Source organism: Eumetopias jubatus, unplaced genomic scaffold (genome assembly GCF_037043125.1).
Source record: "Eumetopias jubatus isolate StellerSeaLion01/CBP00866 unplaced genomic scaffold, mEumJub1_p1.0 scaffold_11, whole genome shotgun sequence".
In the NCBI taxonomy this organism is placed as follows: Eukaryota; Metazoa; Chordata; class Mammalia; order Carnivora; family Otariidae; genus Eumetopias; species Eumetopias jubatus.
The window spans coordinates 96,268,976-96,288,888 of record NW_028274817.1 but is presented as its reverse complement, the minus strand read 5'-3'; the positions used below and the strand labels follow the sequence as shown (position 1 = coordinate 96,288,888).

Genomic DNA, 19,913 nt, shown 5'->3' with positions numbered 1-19,913 from the left:
GTTAGATAAAATAATTTTTAGGCAAATGGTAATACACTGTCAGGGAGGAATAATTTCCTCTGTCCTTCAAGGTCCTTCTAGCTGGACTAAGAATTAAAGTGATATGAGACAGATTAACAGAGAAAATCAAAGTTAATAGCATACATACTGACGGGACTCCACACGGACATGGAAATTCCAAAGACAGTGAGGCAACATGAAGCTGATATGAGCTAAGGAGAGGGGTAGCGTCTGAGGATACAAGGGGGAGAAAAATCTGTAGCAAGAAGGTGAAAGGAGATGTTTGGAAAACAAAGTCTGCCCTGCCTTATGTAGATCAGTTTCTTAGATAAAGAGGAATCTCTGTTAATAGCTTAATTCCTGGTAAAAGAAGGCAGTTGAGGGGGAGGTAAAGAGCTTTTTCTGAATCTGCTGGGTTTGGATTGCTTTTAACTCAAAATAATGTTCATGCCAAAGTGGCCCATCTTGGGGTGGCCTGCCCTTAGTCACTACAACACCATCTGTGTAAGATGTAGAAATAAATGGAATTGAATGGAGACTCATTTATTGATATCTTAATAAAAATTGGCTAATCAGTAGAGGGGGTACTGTTTGTAATTTATATTAGAGACAAATATTTTGGCAAGTAGTTTTCTCCTTTTAAATAGACTCTCATGGCTTAATACTCAAACTTAGTTCAGGTTTTCCTTCAGCCACACACAGACACTGAAAATTGTGATAATGTTATAATCACTGAGTCTAACTGCTTATGAATACTATATTTGGGAGTGAAAATAACAGAATTTTAAATTAAAATAAGGATGCCAAGACAATTTGAATATAACTAAAAAATGATTTCTTGTTTTCTCAAGCCTCTGCTTTGTTGAGCTGATGCATTTTGTCCTCTAATTACTTTTGAAAATTTTTCATCATTGGGGTTGATCACTCAGCTGTATTTGTACTAAAAAAAATGTTTTTTTGTTCCCTCAAAATGCATGACTGCTTAGGAAATATACTATATGCAAATTATATAAAAATATTATTTGTTTCCTGGAGTAACTGAACTGAAGATAATTGTGTATCTTAATTAATGAAATTCCAGGAAATTTTATCCTATGGAAGCAGACCACCAAATGAATTATATTATAAACAAATATCAATTTGAGAAGAAGGTAATGAAGCTAGGAACAATATGACCTTGCAAACAAATTATTTATTTCTACATTGTTTTCCTATTTAATTTTCAATTTCTACCATTTAACTTCTTATCTAAGATACTTATATTCTTTGGAATATTTTACACATGATCCATTTAAAAATTGGTTGCCTACTTAAAGATATCTGTCTTAATCTGTTAATCTGTTTTAGGGTTGTGGGGCACTTAAACCTGTTACATTTCTTCTTCAAAGCTGAATTTGATGCCCCTTAGTTTTCTAGTAGTTATCAGCATGCCTGTCACAAGCCCATTCAGTTGCAAGATTCTCCACTGTGGAGCCAAACCCAAATTTTCCAGCCTTTGTTTTCATTCATTCTCTCAAGTCTTGATCCCTCTAGATCTTTTGTGTCAGAAGCTGAGTCTCACAAGATCCTCACGTGATGTGTATGCTCATGATAGTATAACAAGCCCTGCTCCCAAAGAATGGTCCCACTGCATTTAGATGGATCTTTTAAGTGCCTGGTGTCAAGGAGCAAGAATTCCTGTCCCCTCAAAGGTCCCTCTAGCCAGACTAAGAATTAAATTGACATGAGACAGATTAATAAGAGAAAATCAAATTTAATAGCATACCTATGGTGAATCTGTTACCAAACTTAAACCTGTCTGTGCACCTGATGTGCAGTAAGCCAATGTCTGAGACACCACTTTTATTTATTTTTTTAAAAGATTTGTTTATTTATTTTAGAGAGAGGGAGAGAGTGCGAGCATGCAAGGGGTGGGGGGAGGGCAAGGGGAGAGGGAAAGTCTTGAGCAGACTCGGTGCTGAGCACATGGAGCCTGATGTGGGGGACTCAATCTCCACCCTGAGATCATGATCTGAGCCTGAACCAAGAGTCAGATGCTCAACTGACTGTACCACCACCCAGGACACCTGAGACACCACTTTAAAAGCAAAGAAAACTTTATTATCAGAAAAGCAGCCCAACAAGAAGGCAGGGGATCATTCTCAAAGCTGTCTTGCTCTGCTGAGCCTAGGGACAGCTTATATACATGAGAGGAGGGTAAAGTGTTTCTTGGAAAACTCGAGACAGGGCTGGGTGGGGGGGGTGGAGTGTTTGAAACAATGTGAAGGTAAACATTTTTCCAGACAATGAGGCACTGTTTGGTACCTGGTATGATCAGATATCTCAAGACAAATGTTACCATCCAGTCCCCATTGATGTGGGAAACAAAGGCTGGAGAAAAATTATTAAATTTCCATACTACCTAGAGACCACTGACAAGTCCTTGAAACAGGCAGAGTGACATTCCTCTAGGGACTCAACTGCCTCAATGTTAATACTTTGCAAAGGGCAAAAGGCAATCCTAGCCTGATTCCCCCCCCCAACCAGGATGCTGTAAGTCTACTTTAACGTATAATAAATAATTCCTTTGGAAACTTCCTTATCTCTAAACCCTCCAAGATACGTGTTGGGCAATCATCCCCCAAGCATATGGCCCACTGATATAAATCTGAAGGGTCTCATGACTAAGGTTTTATTAGACCGTAATAAATGACCTTTTCCCAAAAATAGCTAGTCCTCTCAAGGTCCTGGAAACCTTGCTTCCAAAATTCTTTAGAGACTTACGCTATCCCTAACCCCCTCCCAACCTGAAAGTATATAATGGGCCACTCCTCATGACCCCGGTGCAGCTCTTTCTGCCCACAGGTCCTGTCCCCATGTTGTAATAAAACCACCTTTCTGCACCAAAGACGTCTCAAGAATTCTTGGACGTTTGCTTCAAACCCTAATAACATCTTTCATACATCACCTGTTAGGTTTCTATAATCAGCGGGTAAGCAGGAAGTAGAGGTAAAAAGGCAAAGTTAATGATTGATCTTGCATGAGGTTAAGCGGTGCATAAAACATAATTAAGTAGGGAACAAAACAGAACGTGGAGTTAAGTTAATAATGTAACTAATACAACTATAGTTCTGCATATGCTTTTAAACAGGTCCAGGGGGTACCTGAGTGGCTCATTCGGTTGAGGGTCTGCTTTCTGCCCAAGTTATGATCTCCAGGTCCTAGGATTGAGCCCCATATCCCCACCCCAGTTGGGCTCCCTGCTCAGTGGGGAGTCTGCTTCTCCCTCTGCCCCTCCCACCACCCTCCCCGCTTGTGCTCTCTCTCTCAAATAGATAAATAAAATCTTAAAAAACAAACAAACAAAAAAACAAGTCCAGGAACCAAGCATCTGGCCTCAAATCCACATAGACATGGAAATTCCAAAGACAGACAGGCAAAATGAGATATATATATTATCCTGAACTAAAGAGAAAGGTGTAGGAGTCTGGGACTTCAGAGGAAAAAAATATACTTCACAGGGTGATAGCAAGAGCAGATGTTTACTAATTAGATGTTTACCCTGTTGCTCAGATAAAATTTAACTCTGCTAATAACACTTCTTCTGGGAAAGACCCCCGATTTAGATTCTTCTGTGTAGTTAAGGGAGGGGGAAAACCTTCTCTTGAGCCTACAGGGTCTCGATTGCCTTCAGCTCAAAATAATCCGCATGCCAAAGCGGTACATTCTGGGGAGGACTGTCCTGAGCCCCTTCACTGGTAAGTGCCAGGCGAAGGGTTAGGTTTTTGATATGTGTTGCCTCATGTAGTCCACACCACATCCTTACTCTCATTCTGCCTCTTAAGATATGAGAATTTAAAAAAAATTTATTATGGAAAATACAAAATATATACAATTACAGAGATAAAACTAGCAAGAAATCCCCCTGTATCCTTCTCCCAGGTTCAATAGTGCAGAGCCAAACATTTTTGTGATTATTTCAGATCAAATCCCAATCATCACATCCTTAAATAGTTCAGTATCTCTAAAACAAGCAGACTCTTTTTTTTTTGACACAACCATAATGCCATTACTACTAAAAATATTTTTAAAATTATTCCTTAATATCATCAAACATCCAGGCAGTGTTCATATTTCCCTAATTGTCTCCTAATTGTGTGTGTGCTGCCATTTCCAAGTACCTTTGTTTCAATTAGCATCTAAATAAGGTTCATCAGTTATGATTGTATGATACATCTTTCAACTATCTCTCTCTATAATATTGTGATTTGTAAGTGTAAAAAACAAAATTTAACTGAGTAAATTTAAAGATCTTATTGGCTTTATTTAATGAGTCATGAATCGGGCAGCATCCCATTAGTAAATAGACAGGTGCCCAGAGGAGCTGTTCAAAATGGAAGGATTTCATAGGCAGAAGAAGGATGGGACATGGAGGCTATTAGTAAAAGAAAAGAAAGGATTATTTCAGTTAAGGTTACCTTAAGGGGGAGGCAGGGGGTTTTATCAGGCAGATTACCTCAGTATTACAGACCAGGGCTGATTGGTTTAAAATTCCACTTCTGAGAGAGATTGAAACTGCAGTTAAGTTTTGCTTTGTTGTCCTGGGGGACAAGCAACTCCACCTTGGGCCTGTTATTCCTTTTTTCTTAGTATAAGAAATATATGTATTTAGTCATTGGGATGATCAAAATATATTTCTCATATATATTTGGACTTTGCCCACCATTTCTGAATCACAGGTCCCAAAACCCTTGGAACTCTCAGGTCTGTAAGAGCAGTGAGAGCATCTTTTGTCATAGTATTTGGTCCCTTGTCTTCAGTTCCTGAAATTACTTCAGAGCCATAAAGGTGAATGGGTGTCTTATTATTCTTAAGAAGCCCTTTTCCAGCACAACCGGGTTTATGTTAATGAGGTGACTTTAGATTATATAAGACTGAAGAATCACAGACCTGTACCTCTGAAACCAATAATACATTATATGTTAATTAAAAAAAAAAAAAAGCGTGCTACGGCAAGTAGAGCCATACAGAAACTACCTGGGGACCTAAAATGACTTCTCTTGTGTCATGAAAGCTATGTCCCAAGTCTTTCTGGGGACCCTAACTCTTTCTGCTTGTAAGTCCACTCTCAGATATTATCCTTGGCCATGCCATATGGGCCCAGTGTTTATCCAGGCCAGAGATTCTATTTGTTCATACTGAAAAACAATCTAGCAAGGCAAAGAACACACCACCATAGAACTCTTCTTAATGACCTAGACTTACTATGTAAAAAAAAAAAAAAAAAAAAAAGGAGGTGACTTTAGAAAAGTACCTAAGGATGGGATCTGGTTGCCAGGAGAACCAACCACATATTAGAGGTTTGGAACTTTCAGTCCCACCCCGACCTCAGGGGAGGGGAGTGGGGCTGGAGGTTGAAAGATCTCACCTATGTACTGTAACCTCCATAAAAACCCAAAAGAATGGGGTTTGGAGAACTGGGTTGGTGAACACATGGAGATTTGGGAAGAGTGGCACTCCCGGAGAGGGCGTGGAGGCTCCCCACCCTTTCCCCCTACTTTGCCCTGTGCATCTCTTCCATCTGGCTGTTCCAGGGTTCTATCTTTTTATAATAAACTGGTGATCTAGTAAGTAAGATGTTTCTCTGAGTTCTGTGAGCTGCTCTAGCAAATTAATCAAACCCAAGGAGGGCAGGTTATTGGAAACACAGATCTACAGCTGGTCAGTCAGAAGTACAGGTGATGACCTGGGGGATCTGATGCTATCTCTAGGTAGATAGTGTCAGAACTGAGTTAAATTGTAGGACACCCAGCTGGTGTCCTGAGCATTGGTTGGTGGCATGGGAAGAAGCCCCCACCACACACATACATTGGAATTGGGTGCCAGACTAAATACTCTCCCTAAATCTCATTTAATCTCTAGGTTCCTTTAAATGAATATAATTGTTACTGCGCTTTACAAAGGAGGAAACTGGAGCTCAGTATTTAAGTGAATTTGTTTGAGGCTAAGTAGCTAGTAAATGGCAGTACCAGAGTTGAAACCAGGCCTGTCCACTTCCACTGATTGCTCTCTGTATCATGTTACTGCCCTTACTTTGTCCGGTTTTATTTCTTCACTCTCATTTAACTCATTGACCTCTTGCCTTCCCATTCATTCTAAAAGATTTTTCATCTTCACATGTGTCCACTTGGGAAGCCCAAAGTTTAAACTCTAGACCCTTGAGGAGTCAGACGCACCCCCAAAGGATGTCACTACCCTCCAACAATAAGTTACTGAATGAGGAGAAACAGTTTTGCTTGCTTTCTTAATTGTTCATTAATTTTAAGATGGCGTTCTTTCAAAGATTATATGTAGCTAGAAGGATCAACTGTTGTCAGTGCCATCCTGGGACTTTCTGAGCCTCTCCCCATGCTCTGGCTATAGGCAAAGTTTCCTCCACACTATGGTAGGGCTATACTTAAGTCTTACCTTTTCTACCCACTTTGGGCCTATGTTGTACAATGTATGGATGTTATTGTAGTATCCTTGGCAACCATTTAGTTCTGCCTTTAATATGGAAACAGTTTTGTTTTATGATTTAACACAATTTTTATGAACTTTAAAAAAATGTCATTACATTATATATTGCAGAATTAATATACCTTGTGCAAAGAACAAATATGATCCCCCTGTCTTCCACCTTCCAATTCTTTAAATCCACTTAACTTATCAGCATTCAAGAATAAGTTAGAGTATATATACATTATATTTCATTTATAATGCTAAGGGATAGGGCTATTCTTTATATAGGTACCTAACTATCCTCATAGTAAACTTTTCCAGTAAACAATTGTTTTTTGGAAAGCACCTCTTTAACTTTATTATATTAGCATATATGTAACAGAGCAACATATTACCAACTAAAAAATGTTGATTATGGTGCTCTTCTAAAAGTTTAACTTCCAATCTTGAGCTTAATATCAAAATTTGGTATGCAAAATATTTACTCAGCAAAACTTTCCATTTCTCAAATGATTTGGAAACCACTATACGTTCATAATCTATATATTACAATATGACCTGGAATTCTGTGTTTTATTTTCTTGATCAATAACCACTAAAGAATAAAGTATTGAGTGGTAAAGTTGTGGCCAAGTGTTCATTCACTAGTGCCCATTACATACACTTCCCTTAGCTTAACCAGCCTTTAGTCAGGATTTTCTCTGCCCTACAGATTCCTCAATTTTGGCTTGCCCTCAAGTTTGATTAAACATTAAAATGCAGAACATCCTCCCCTGCCTTAGCATGTCATCCTGACAATTAGCTGATCACAGTGAGAAACAGCTCTGATCATGCAGTCTGCTCACTCCCTCTCATTTACCCAATTTCCTTTCAAAAGTTCCTGCTAGCCCTGCTTATCTCTTCTTTTTTTTTTTTAATTTTGTTTATTTATTTGACAGAGAGAGAGAGAGACAGCGAGAGAGGGAACACAAGCAGGGGGAGTGGGAGAGGGAGAAGCAGGCTTCCCGCGGAGCAGGGAGCCAGATGTGGGGCTCGATCCCAGGACCCTGGGATCCTGACCTGAGCTGAAGGTGGACGCTTAATGACTGAGCCACCGGGCACCCCTTATCGCTTCCTTTAAAAGAAAAGCGTTTTTTTTTTTTTTTAAAGATTTATTTATTTAAGAATTTAAGAGAGAGCGAGAGTGAGAGAGCACAAGCGGGGGGGGGGGAGGGGGCGGGGGGGGAGCAGCAGAGGGAGAGGGAGAAGCAGGCTCCTCTCTGAGCAGGGAGCCCTATGACACAGGGCTCAATCCCAAGACCCCTGGGATCATGAATTGAGCCGAAGGCAGACGCACTGAGCCACCCAGGCACCCCTAGAAAAGTGTTTTTAAATTTGATTTTGAAATACGTTCAAATCCTAAGGTCAGAGCATTCTCCCAGTTTCAATACTGTTTTTGAATAAAGTCTCTCCTTATCTAAGTCCAGATTTATTTTTATTTGACACTTGTTAGTTTCTCTGATGTGGTATGTTTCTGTGTGTTTGTTTCTATTTCCTTTGCCTTCTAATGCGTAAGCATAATGGTCTAACGTTTTGAGTGTGTTGTTTCTTTGAGAGAACCATTTGATCAGAAGACATTTGATTTTATCAGTAAAATGCCTCTTCTTTAATTCTTCAATCACTGAATTAGAGCAAACAGAAATATGTTACCCACTTATTTTACCGTGTTTAATGAAGTTTATGACTGCAGGTTCATGTTGCGTGTCTCCCATGACATAAATGATCATGGCAGTCATGGATGTTTCGGCTTCCCCTAGTGTTTAGTAAGGAAGACCTAGCTCTGTATTTGGAACGCAAGTTCCTTTAAATACTGAATGTGGAGCTCAAATTGCCACTGACGAATGGAGCCAAGAAAAGACTTTGGCTTTTGCAGCATAGCAACAGATGTCGGGTATAGAGTATGAGCAAAGGTTGGTGACAGGCCTGTGGAGAGCAGCAGTGTCAGAATGGCCATTGCCCTTCTGAGGGTGACCAAGGTCCTGGTGGGAATGGAGGACAGATGATGTGCTTAAATTACTTTCTCTTGAAATGTGTACACAGCTGTCACTACTTACTCAGTACCAATATTTGTCATAGAAAAAGGTGGGGTTTGCACTGAAGGCTTTTTCCCCCTGGAAAGATAGATCAGTTTTTTTTTTTTTTTTTTTTAACCTCACCTAATAATACACTTGAAACAAAGTGTTCTGCTCTGTAATCTTAGGCATTGCAAGGTAGCCATTATTTCACAACAGCACTCAATTCTGGCTACACAATAGAGTGCCCTGGAGACCTTAAAATAATGGCACGTCCAGGCCCTGCCCTCAGACGATTAAATATGAATCTCTGCAAGGGGGTGGGTGGGGACATGTTTTAAAAGTTGCCTGGGATATTCTACTGCGCATCCAGAGAGGATTGTCTCTGGGATCAGATTACCAGGCTGAAAATCCAGACTCTTAACACTATTCCGCTGCCTGACTATGGCTGGTTTACCTAAAACACCTGAAGCTTCAATTTTTTACATTAGTTTTACAAGACACTGGGCATTAATGAAAACTAAGTGAAATAATTATGCAAAATGCGAGCATATGAGCTGGTATATAGTAAGTGCTCTCAATATGTATGGCATCGTTGTTATTGTTATTACTATTACATGACCTCTATTTTACCATTTAAATAAGGCATGGTCTACTTTCCACAAAGCAGCCAAAGTGATTCTTCTAAAATATAAAGCTGCTAGTGTTGCACATCTACTGGCTTTCCAGCTCATGTCAGGATAAAAAGTAACATTCTCGGGGCGCCTGCCTGGCTCAGTCGTTAAGCGTCTGCCTTCGGCTCAGGTCATGATCCCAGGGTCCTGGGATCGAGCCCCACATTGGGCTCCCTGCTCAACGGGAAGCCTGCTTCTCCCTCTCCCACCCCCCCTGCTTATGTTCCCTCTCTCACTGTGTCTCTCTCTGTCAAATAAATAAATAAAATCTTAAAAAAAAAAAAAGTAACATTCTCAGGATGGTCTTCATGACCGTCCTGGTCAGTCTCGTCCCCTTGCCTGGTTTCCAACATCTCCACTGAAGCCCATTCACTTACATCTCTCCTTCAGCACATGCCTTTTTGCTCTTTTGCAAATATGGCAGGCATACACCCCCATGGACTGTGCACTTCCTTTGTTGCTTTTCCCTTGGTATTAAAGGCTGTCTCCCTTAATTACTTCAGGTCTGCTAGAATGGTACCAAGGAGGTTCTACTTTACCAACTTAATTTTTTTTTTTTTTTACATCTCATACTTCTATCAGCCACCCTTCAAGCCCTAAATTTTCTTCAACTTTCTTTATAGATAGCATTTACCTCCTGAAAGTAACATATTTATTTGTTTACTCTTTGTCTCCAGCAAGGGGATTTGTGAGAAGATATTTGTTTAGTTGTTACACCACCAGTGCCCAGAAAAGTGTGTTGTGCCACTGGTAATCACTAAATTTGTGTTCTGTGGAGGAATAAAGAATATTTTTTCATCCTGCTTATTTAATGTTAACTTTAATTTACATATATTACAACAAAACTGTGATAATTTCTTTTGTATTTGTGGAAATGCTAGAGTCAACACAGAAGGGGAGAAAAAAGGCTTCTCAACAATTAGTGATGCCTTTTTAAGGATGTCCTAAAGTTTTAAGTTTGTTTTGGCATCAAAACATTAAGGTTCTGATGCCCTCTTGATCCATCCATACTGTGGTTCTTAGAAGTTGGTGGCTCTTTGCAGCTTATCTCAAAAAGCCTATTTCTACTATGGAACAGTGAATTTGGGAAGTTTTATGTTCAGCCTTTTGGTACGCTATTATAATAAAAATGTTCATTGATGGGCCATTTTGAACTTTAAGCCTATCTTAGGGTGCTCTCTCTCATTTTAAATACATTATATTCATTCTAGAGAGAGAAGGTGCATGCTCAAGCAGGGGGAGGAGCAGAGAGAGAGAGGGAGACAAGAAGACTCCCTGCTGAGCTGGGAGCCCCACACGGGGTTTGATCCCAGGACCCTCAGATCATGACCTGAGCTGAAATCAAGAGTTGGATGCTCAACTGACTGAGCCACTCATGCACCCTTTTATTAATATTTTAAATTCTCAAAATAGCAGTTCTTTAAAATTTGAGTTGTTCTATGTAATCAGCTGTATTAGTTCTTAGTTTTATTTATAAACACATTCTATATAAATGACTCCCTCTCAATAGCACTTATCCAATTGTATTATAAGAGCTACTTACCTGTGAGACCACCAAAGGGAAAACTATTGCAATTTCATCTTTTACCCAAGGGAATTGATGTTCGATAATGTTGTTTAATGAATGGTTGAATAAGTGAATGGTTTGGACTGACAATTCTCTGGGTTTAAAATACACAAATATTTCTCCATTTACTTCAAATGGGGTTACAAAGTTGTCCTGGGGTGCCTTGGGTGACTCAGTAGGTAAAGTACCTGCCTTTGGCTCAGGTCATGGTCCAGGGTCCTGGGATCAAGCCCCGTGTCATCGGGTTCCCTGCTCAGTGGGGGGTCTACTTCTCCCTCTCCTTCTGCTACTCCCCCTGCTTGTGCTCTCTCTTGCTCTCTCTCAAATAGTCTTTAAAAGAGAAAAAAACAAAAGCAAAGTTGCCCCAAAAAGTTCACTTAAAATTTTAATAGCACATTTATGGTTTCAGTCTCACATTTAGGTCCTTAATCCATATTGTGTTTATTTCTGTGTATGGTGAGAGAATGGTCCAGTTTCTTTATTCTGCGTGTTGCTGTGCAGTTTGTCCAACACCCTTTGTGGAAGAGACTGTCTTTTTTTCCACTGGATGTTCTTTCCTGCTTTGTTGAAGATTTGTTGACCATATAATTGTGGGTTCGTTTCTGGATTTTCTATTCCATTCCACTGATCTGTGTGTCTATTTTTGTGCCAGTACCATACTGTTTTGATGACTATAGCTTTGTAATATAACTTGAAGCCTGCAATTGTGATGCCTCCAGCTTTGCTTTGCTTTCTCCAGATTGCTTTGGCTATTCGGGGTCTTTTGTGGTTCCATACACATTTTAGGATTGTTTATTCTAGCTCTGTGAAAAATGCTGGTGGTATTTTGATCAGGATTGCATTAAATGTATAAATTGCTTTGGGTAGGATAGACATTTTAATAGTATTTGTTCTTCCAATCCATGAGCATGGAATGTCTTTCCATTTCTTTGTGTCTTCTTCAATTTCTTTCATCAGTGTTTTATAGTTTTCAGAGTATAGGTCTTTCACCTCTTTGATTGGGTTTATTCCTAAGTATCTTATTGTTTTTGGTGCAATTGTAGATAGGATTGATTCCTTAATTTCTCTTTCTGCTGCTTCATTATTGGTGTATAGAAATGCAACAAATTTCTGTACATTGATTTTGTATCCTGGGACTTTGAATTTGCTTATCAGTTCTAGAAGTTTTTTGGCAGAGTCTTTAGGGATTTCTATATATACGATCATGTCATCTGCAAATAGTGAAAGTTTTACTTCTTCCTTATTCATTTGGATGCCTTTTATTTCTTTTTGTTGTTTGATTGCTATGGCTAGGAATTCTAGTACTATGTTGAATAAAAGTGGTGAGAGTGTACATCCCTGTCTTGTTCCTGATCAGAGAGGAAAAGCTCTTAGTTTTTCTCTATTGAGGATGATATTAGCTGTGGGTTTTTAATATATGGCCTTTATTATGTTGAGGTATGTTCCCTCTACATCTACTTTGTTGATGGTTTTTATCATGAATCAATGTTGTACTTTGTCAAATGCTTTTTCTGCACCTATTGAAATAATCATATCGTTCTTTATTTTTATTAATGTGATGTATCATGTTGATTGAATGGATAAAGAAGATGTGTGTGTATAATATTACTCAAACATAAAAAAGAACAAAATCTTGTCATTTGCAATGACATGGATGGAACTAGAGAGTTATTATGCTAAGTGAAATAAGTCAGTCAGAGAAAAACAAACAACATATGATTTCCTTCATATGTGGAATTTAAGAAACAAAACAAATGAGCAAAGAGAAAAAGAGAGAGAAGCAAACCTAGAAACAGACTTGTAACTATAGAGAACAAATTGATGGTTACCAGAGGGGAGGTGGGTGGGGTGACAAGTGAAACTAGTGATGGGAATTAAGAAGTGAACTTGTGATGAGCACTGAGTGATATATGCAATCATTGAATCACTATACTATATACCTAAAACTAATATTACGCATATGTTAACTAACTAGAATTTAAATAAAAACTTAAAAAAGAAAAAGAAAAAAATTAATAGCACATTTAAAAAGCTGCAGGTAACAAAGATCAAAACATGACAAACAAAAACCAGCTGAAGATGAGGGATCCCAAACTGGCAGCTGGTAAGCCAAACTTGGCTCATAGTTGTTTGGCTGGCTCAAGCTTTGAAATTTTCATTTAATTTGAATATTCAGTCTGGACATCTACTTTCTAATTTGTCATTTGCCCGTAAATCATCCCTTTTGCTTATATTAGACCTATTTCTAACATCTTTCTTATCTACTTGGCCACTTAACATTTGAATCTGTGATCCCACTTCTCTGGGAAGGTGATGTGAACAGAGTACCCTGTAACTTACAATTTGTAGCCCTTGCTCTTTCATACTTAAAAATTATACTATGGTTGGGGCGCCTGCGTGGCTCAGTGGGTTCAGAGTCTGCCTTCAGCTCAGGTCATGATCCCAGGGTCCTGGGATCAAGCCCCACATCAGGTCCCGCATTGAGCCCCACATTGAGCCCTGCATCGAGCCCTGAATTGGGCTTCCTGCTCAGCGGGGAGCCTGCTTCTCCCTCTCCTCCACTTGTGCTCTCTCTCACTATCTGCTTGTGCTCTTTCTCACTATCTATGTCGCTGTCTCTGCCTCTCTCAGAAAAATAAATAAAATCTTTAAAAAAATTATACTCTGGTTAACATAAATCACCAATGAAAATTTAACAAAACCAAATTTAGCAAAAAAAAAAGACAAACCCTTAGAATCCATATATATCCATATATACTCTCTATACTATACATTCTAGGAATAACCCTAAAGAAGACATTACATTCCTATTATTATGCAGCAGTTTGGAAGGAATTATAAGAAAAAAGAAAGGTAATTTGGAATAGTTCAAAATAATTAGCCACATTGTTTATATGTTATCACTTGTATTTAATAATATAAGTGTATCAATATTTATATTAAATCTGGCTTATTTCTTCTTGATCACAAAAACAGAACAACGGGGCACCCGGAGTCTCTTAAGTACTCAGCAATACAGGCTCTAGTCCAGATCACAAATAAATTACTCATAAAGTACATATTGTTCTCCTCTGATACGGTTTTGCCATCAATATCCCTCCTTTCCTTTACAGTCAGCCTGAGCCTCAACTTCAGCTCAACTTCTGTAACCAAGTTCACTGTCAAAGCAAGAGCTCACCTTTCTCAAAGTACACTTATTGTCTATATTAGATAACTACTCTTTAACAAAGACGGGTCTGCAAATTTCAGTACCAGTATTCAGCACCCAAATTCAGTACATAATTTAGATTACTGTGATGTAATATTTTGCTTATTTATAATGTAAAATATCATTCAGTAATTGGTATACATGTAGCCGAACCTCTCCTCAATTATAATATGAATACCTTGTTAGTAAGAATACTCTCTTTTTTTAGTACTTGGCAGTATTTGGAACAGTGTTAGATAATGCGGTACACATGTTGCTGATCATCTGTTTTATTTAAAGTTTACTTTCTTGAGACTGAGTCAATGTAGCTTGAATTTCTGGAATCTGAGGAATGTACATTTTCTTGGGGATATCAAAATATCCTAGAAGACTCAGTTCTGTTATATATAAAATAAACTTAGTCTTCTTCAACTTTTTTTTAAAGATTTTATTTATTTTTTTGACAGAGAGAGAGAGCGGGAGCACAGGCTGAGGGAGCCACAGGCAGAGAGAGGGAGATGCAGGCTCCCTGTAGGGAACCTGATGACATGGGGCTCAATCCCAGGACCCTGAGATTGTGACCTGAGCCAAAGGCAGACGCTTAACCCACTGAGCCACCCATGCACCCCTTTCTTCAACATTTTTTTTCAGATTTTATTTTTAAGTAATCTCTACACCCAACATGGGCTCAATTCACAACCCCAAGACTAAGAGTCACACGCTCCACTGACTGAGCCAGCCAGGTGCCCCAGTCTTCTTCAACTCTGAGGTATTAAAGAGCATAAAAGACTGCAAATAAATAGAGTAAAATAAAAAGGTAATTATCTTAACTTTTACTTCCAAAACACAAAAGAGAGCATTATGTATTTAGACTTTATATTTGGGGAAAGATCCAACAAGAGATTGAGTTTGATTATTTCTTTAGCCAAATTTTTATTTAATTAATCAAGGATAACACAAACACATCTGTTCACGTAACCAGTGGAATCACCCTTTATTGAGATGAGAGATGCTTAATGTCCCCTGCTCTGTTTTTAGTGTTGAAGAAATCATTGTCTTGGGAGGAAACCATTGTACTGATGAATATCATTGAGAAAATGCTCTCTTCCTTGAGATATAACTTACGCTCCTTAACATCTACCCATCAGATATTTTCTCTCTCTCTCTCTTTTTTAAAGATTTTATTTATTTGAGAGAGAGAGAGAGAGAGGTAGCAAGAACACGAGCAGGGAGGAGAGGGAGAAGCAGACTCCACACTGAGCAGGGAGCCTGATGCGGGGCTCAATCCCAGGACCCTGAGATCATGACATGAGCTGAAGGCAGATGCTTAACCAACTGAGTCACCCAGGCACCCCTGATTGGTGCTTTAAATAACTGATAAACATTTAAATTGGAGCTGGATAATAAGAATGTACAGGTGTTCAATTTAGCACAGCCCAAAGTTAAGGGTGGCTTTGAGCATTCAAAACACATTTCCAATTGGATTATCCAGATCTCTTTAATTCTCAATTAGTAATCTGACCTTGTGGATAGAGATTTGAGGCATTCATTCATTCATTCAGCAAATATTTGTTGAGTGCCTACTGTGTGCCAGATTGTGTTCTAAGCAATCAGTTTACACCAGTGATCAAAACAAAGATCCCTGCCCTGTAAAGCTTAGAGTCTAATAGGGGGATACAGACAATAAACAGTATACATAATAAAAGGTAAGTTTTCTTGTATGTGATAAGTGATAGAAGCCACAGAGAAAAGAAAAGGAGCAGGGTAAAGTCATGGGGAGCACCAGTGAGTGAGCACAGTTTACAGTATCATGTAGAGTGGTAAGGAGAGATTACCTTAGGATGAGAACTGAGCAAAGATTTGAAGACACGGAGGGAGTTAGATAATCTGGTGGAAGACTATTCCAGGAAGAGGAAGCTGCTGTGAAATCATCAGGGCAGATTTTACAAGGAGGCCTGTGTGGCTTAAGTGGAATGAACAAAAGGGGAGGAAGGTAGGAGAAAGGGCTAGAAAGATAACAGAACACTGGACCTTGTAGGGACTTTGAGGTTGTTTTAAGGACTTAAGCTTTTCCCCTGAGTGAAATTAGGAGCTATTGCATGATTCTGAGCTCATGAAAGAATAGAGTGACTACCAATTAATATATACAGGTAGTTAATTTCAAAAAAAAAATTAACTTTAACTGTTTTAACTTAAACTACTGCCTTCGCTTTATTGAGAGGTAAATTGTTTGAAAATGATCTTGTGATTCAATAATTACAAAGATACAGTTTACATTTAAAAAGTAAAAACTAGAACCCTAAGCATGTGCCAGTTCCATAGAAGCCCAGTAGAACAGGATGCGGCAGGCAGTTGTCAAGTGTGGAACATTCTCAGGCAAAGAATTGATGGTACCCAAAAGGATTTCCTCCAAATGAGAGGTAGGTCATCTATAGGCACAGTTGAGCATAAGCTCTACTAGGTATCTTAGTGTGTTCTGAATAGAAGATATACATAGTGGCCTTTTAAGGGCAAACATAACATTGTTGTCTCATAGCTGTACAGAAGACTGGATTTTGCCTACCATTATGGAACAGTGTGACCTAAAACTCATCATCACAATAATAAATAGTTTCTTTTTATATTTACAATTCAATTCTACTTTTCCTTAGACAACAGTAAAAGTTCAACATCAGCCTTGGCACTGACATGGGAGTTGATCATGAGAGGACACAACAAGGAACTTCAGGTGTCACAGAATAACTGCTCCATGCCTTCTAGTGGAAGCTGGCTCTTCTCAGAGAAGGTGGAGCTCAGTGGGCTCTTGGGGTTGGAGCTATTTGCTGGAGTTGAGTATTTGATGGAATATGAATGAGGCTTTTTGTCAAATTCCTGGTCAAGACTAGACGTACTTCTCAGAGGCATGGCTACTCCCATCTCTGATCCATCCATCGAGGGCCTTGAAATGTACATCTTTTTTCTAGACTGAGCCTACAAAGAAGGATTGGCTGACGCAGGACCTAGCCTATCCTCCAGTAAGGGAAGCCAAACATTCAGACTGAGAGCCATGTGGACTTGCATTCCATCACCAGGCCCTGTGTGAGTTATGAGGCTGAAATTGCTTAGGTTAATACAATTTGGAAACTCATTTTGAGTCTCTCTCTCTCTCTCTTTTTTTAAGATTTATTTATTTTAGAAAGAGAGAGAGAGCATGCAGGGGGAGGGGCAGAGGGAGATGGAGAGAGAGAATCCAAGCAGACTCCCTGCTCAGTACAGAGCCCAATACAGGGCTCGATCCCATGACCCTGAGATCATGACCTGGGCCGAAATCAAGAGTCGGATGCTCAACCAGCTGAGCCACCCAGGTGTCTCTTAAACATGGTTCAAATACTGTTCACCCATGTTGTAATTCCTCTTGTTTTAGAACCTTAAAGACAGATCACATTTGCATGTGTGGCACCTTTAGAACTGTTCCAGGGAACTTGTTCTTAAAGTAGATTAAGATGGAAGCTCGCAGTTGAGGAGGTTGAGGATGCATTAAGAGTTTAGTGGTCTTATTCTTCTCAGTCCAGTGATTTGAACTCATTCCATAGTCTTAGCATCATTGTGGTACATTTTAGTTTCTGCACGCATGACTTTTGTTGAGTCCATGTGTAATCCCATATGGCTGAAGCAAAGCAAGTATGTGTACTTACTGAGCTCCACAGAATAAAAGGGCATCAAAAGATTACAGTGACAAGATGTAATATATGGTCATTAACATAACAATAAAAATTAAAAAAACCCCAATGATGTAATGTATGGTGATTAACATAACAATAAAAAAGATTACAGTGACAAGAACATAACTGAGGGGCAACTGGAATTTACTAGGCTTAGAGATTGCTTATCTTCATGGATGCTCAACAAAGAGAACCCAGAAGGGCAGGCAACACAGAGCTTAATTTTGAACATTGCCATCCACTGGACAGTTCCTGGAGTCATAGTTTCATTGAACTTTCTGTGAGAGATTTTAGCTCTATGGATTTCATAGCAAAAGATCAGGCATTTCACTTCTATGGACAGGTTGAAGAACTCTTCCTAAGTGTTGAAGTTACAATGAATAGGCAGTCTTTTATTTCTGGGAGCTTGGTTATCAAAGCCCCCTTCTACCCTCTCAAAGGAAGAATATGGAAAAAAATGGTGCATGGACCCAGCAATCCAACTATTCCAATAACAGAAGGGCTTTAATTTTCTCTTTGGGAACAAGTTCAGTATGGTATACTTTCTTACAAACAGTAGCTTGAATGATCACATCACAGGCAATCTCTTTTAAATGCAGTCATTTATTTATTTTTCTTAAAGATTTTATTTATTTATTTGCCAGAGAGAGAGAGAGAGCACAAGCAGGGGGAGCAGCAGGCAGAGGGAGAAGCAGACTCCCCTATGAGCAGGGAGCCCGATGCAGGACTTGATCCCAGGATCCTGGGATCATGACCTGAGCTGAAGGCAAATGCTTAACCAACTGAGCCACCCAGGCATCCCTAAATACAGTCCCTTTTTTTTTTAAGATTTTATTTATTTATTTGACACACAGAGAGAGGCAGTGAGAGAGGGAACACAAGCAGGGGGAGTGGGAGAGGGAGAAGCAGGCTTCCCGCTGAGCAGAGAGCCTGACATGGGGCTCGATCCCAGGCCCTGGGATCATGACCTGAGCTGAAGGCAGACAATTAATGACTGAGCCACCCAGGCGCCCCTAAATACAGTCTTTTAAACCAACTGCAATCTTAGATGATTTTTGGTAATGGCTGTCAGAATTACTTTAGTAAAAGGTAATATATTGTCATAGGCTTTTTGTAGAATATGCACAACTTTATTTTTCAGTCTGTTTTTATGCAGGATAGATTGGAGTTTTCCTAGAACCCTAGCCAATTTCCTCTTTGCTTTCTCATTTTCTGTTAGAGTAGATAGGGAACTGGTCTTCAAGTTGTACCTAAAAGAGAAGCTGTCACCCTGAATTTATAAGGAATATCTTACTTCAGAGCATGTGTAATAACTAAAGCTAGGACAGAGCTTATCAGAAAATCTTTATCTCTAAAGTGTAAGATTGGTTCATAACAAAATCAGGCTGGGTGGATTTATCTTTGGGCAAATAATACAAAAATTTTGTACCAATACATGAACCTTCGCCATCCTTTCTCTGCACTGGTATGTTTTGGACCTCGATGTATACTTTGTAGGGTGTTCTTATGCCTTTCTGCGTATCCACTTTAAGAGGCCTCTGGGACTGCCTAGAGGTTGGACAGACCTTGGGAGCAGTGTCTTTGCAGGATGCATGGCATGTGAATGAGCAAACCTCCAAGCCATAGCCTTGTTGAATTAGTCCAACCATAAGTGAGGTGCAATGACTGCAATGGGTAGGACTGGAAAATGATGTGATGTTAAATCAATGAGCTTTTGACTTTGATCCAGCTGGCAAGAGAACCTGTGTGGTATCAATGAAACAGCAGCTGGTCTTTGCTGCAGCTGAGACATGCCTTGCTCTTCTGAACTTATGGGCATGAAAATTCATGGGTACACTTCTTTTTTTTAAAAGATTTTATTTATTTATTAATGAGAGAGAGAGAGAGAGAGAGGGAGAGGGAGAAGCAGGCTCCCAAGGAGCAGGGAGCCCGATGCGGGACTCGATCACAGGACCCCGGGATCATGACCTGAGCCAAAGGCAGACGCTTAACCATCTGAGCCACCCAGGAGCCCTCATGGGGACACTTCTGGGTTTGGAGTTTATGTTTCTCCCTAGCTGAGCTAGTTCTAAATTTCAGGTCATCTGCATGAGGTGCAATGTTTCAATACTTAGAAAATCTTGAAAATCTGGAATTTTGAGCTCTGTGTGTATTCTAAAGTCTTCTCCATATCATCTAATCTCTACTTGTTGTTTCAGAATCCTTTAGCTCATTTCCATAGAGAGATTTGTATCTTTGACTTTTCTCCATTAA

At 39.4% G+C, this 19,913-nt stretch overlaps 1 pseudogene; it reads right to left on the bottom strand.

Annotated features, from left to right (window-relative positions):
- Positions 1–18,687: 18,687 nt before the first annotated feature.
- LOC148163118 (serine/threonine-protein kinase MRCK beta pseudogene) lies at positions 18,688–19,479 on the bottom strand (annotated as a pseudogene).
- Positions 19,480–19,913: the final 434 nt, after the last annotated feature.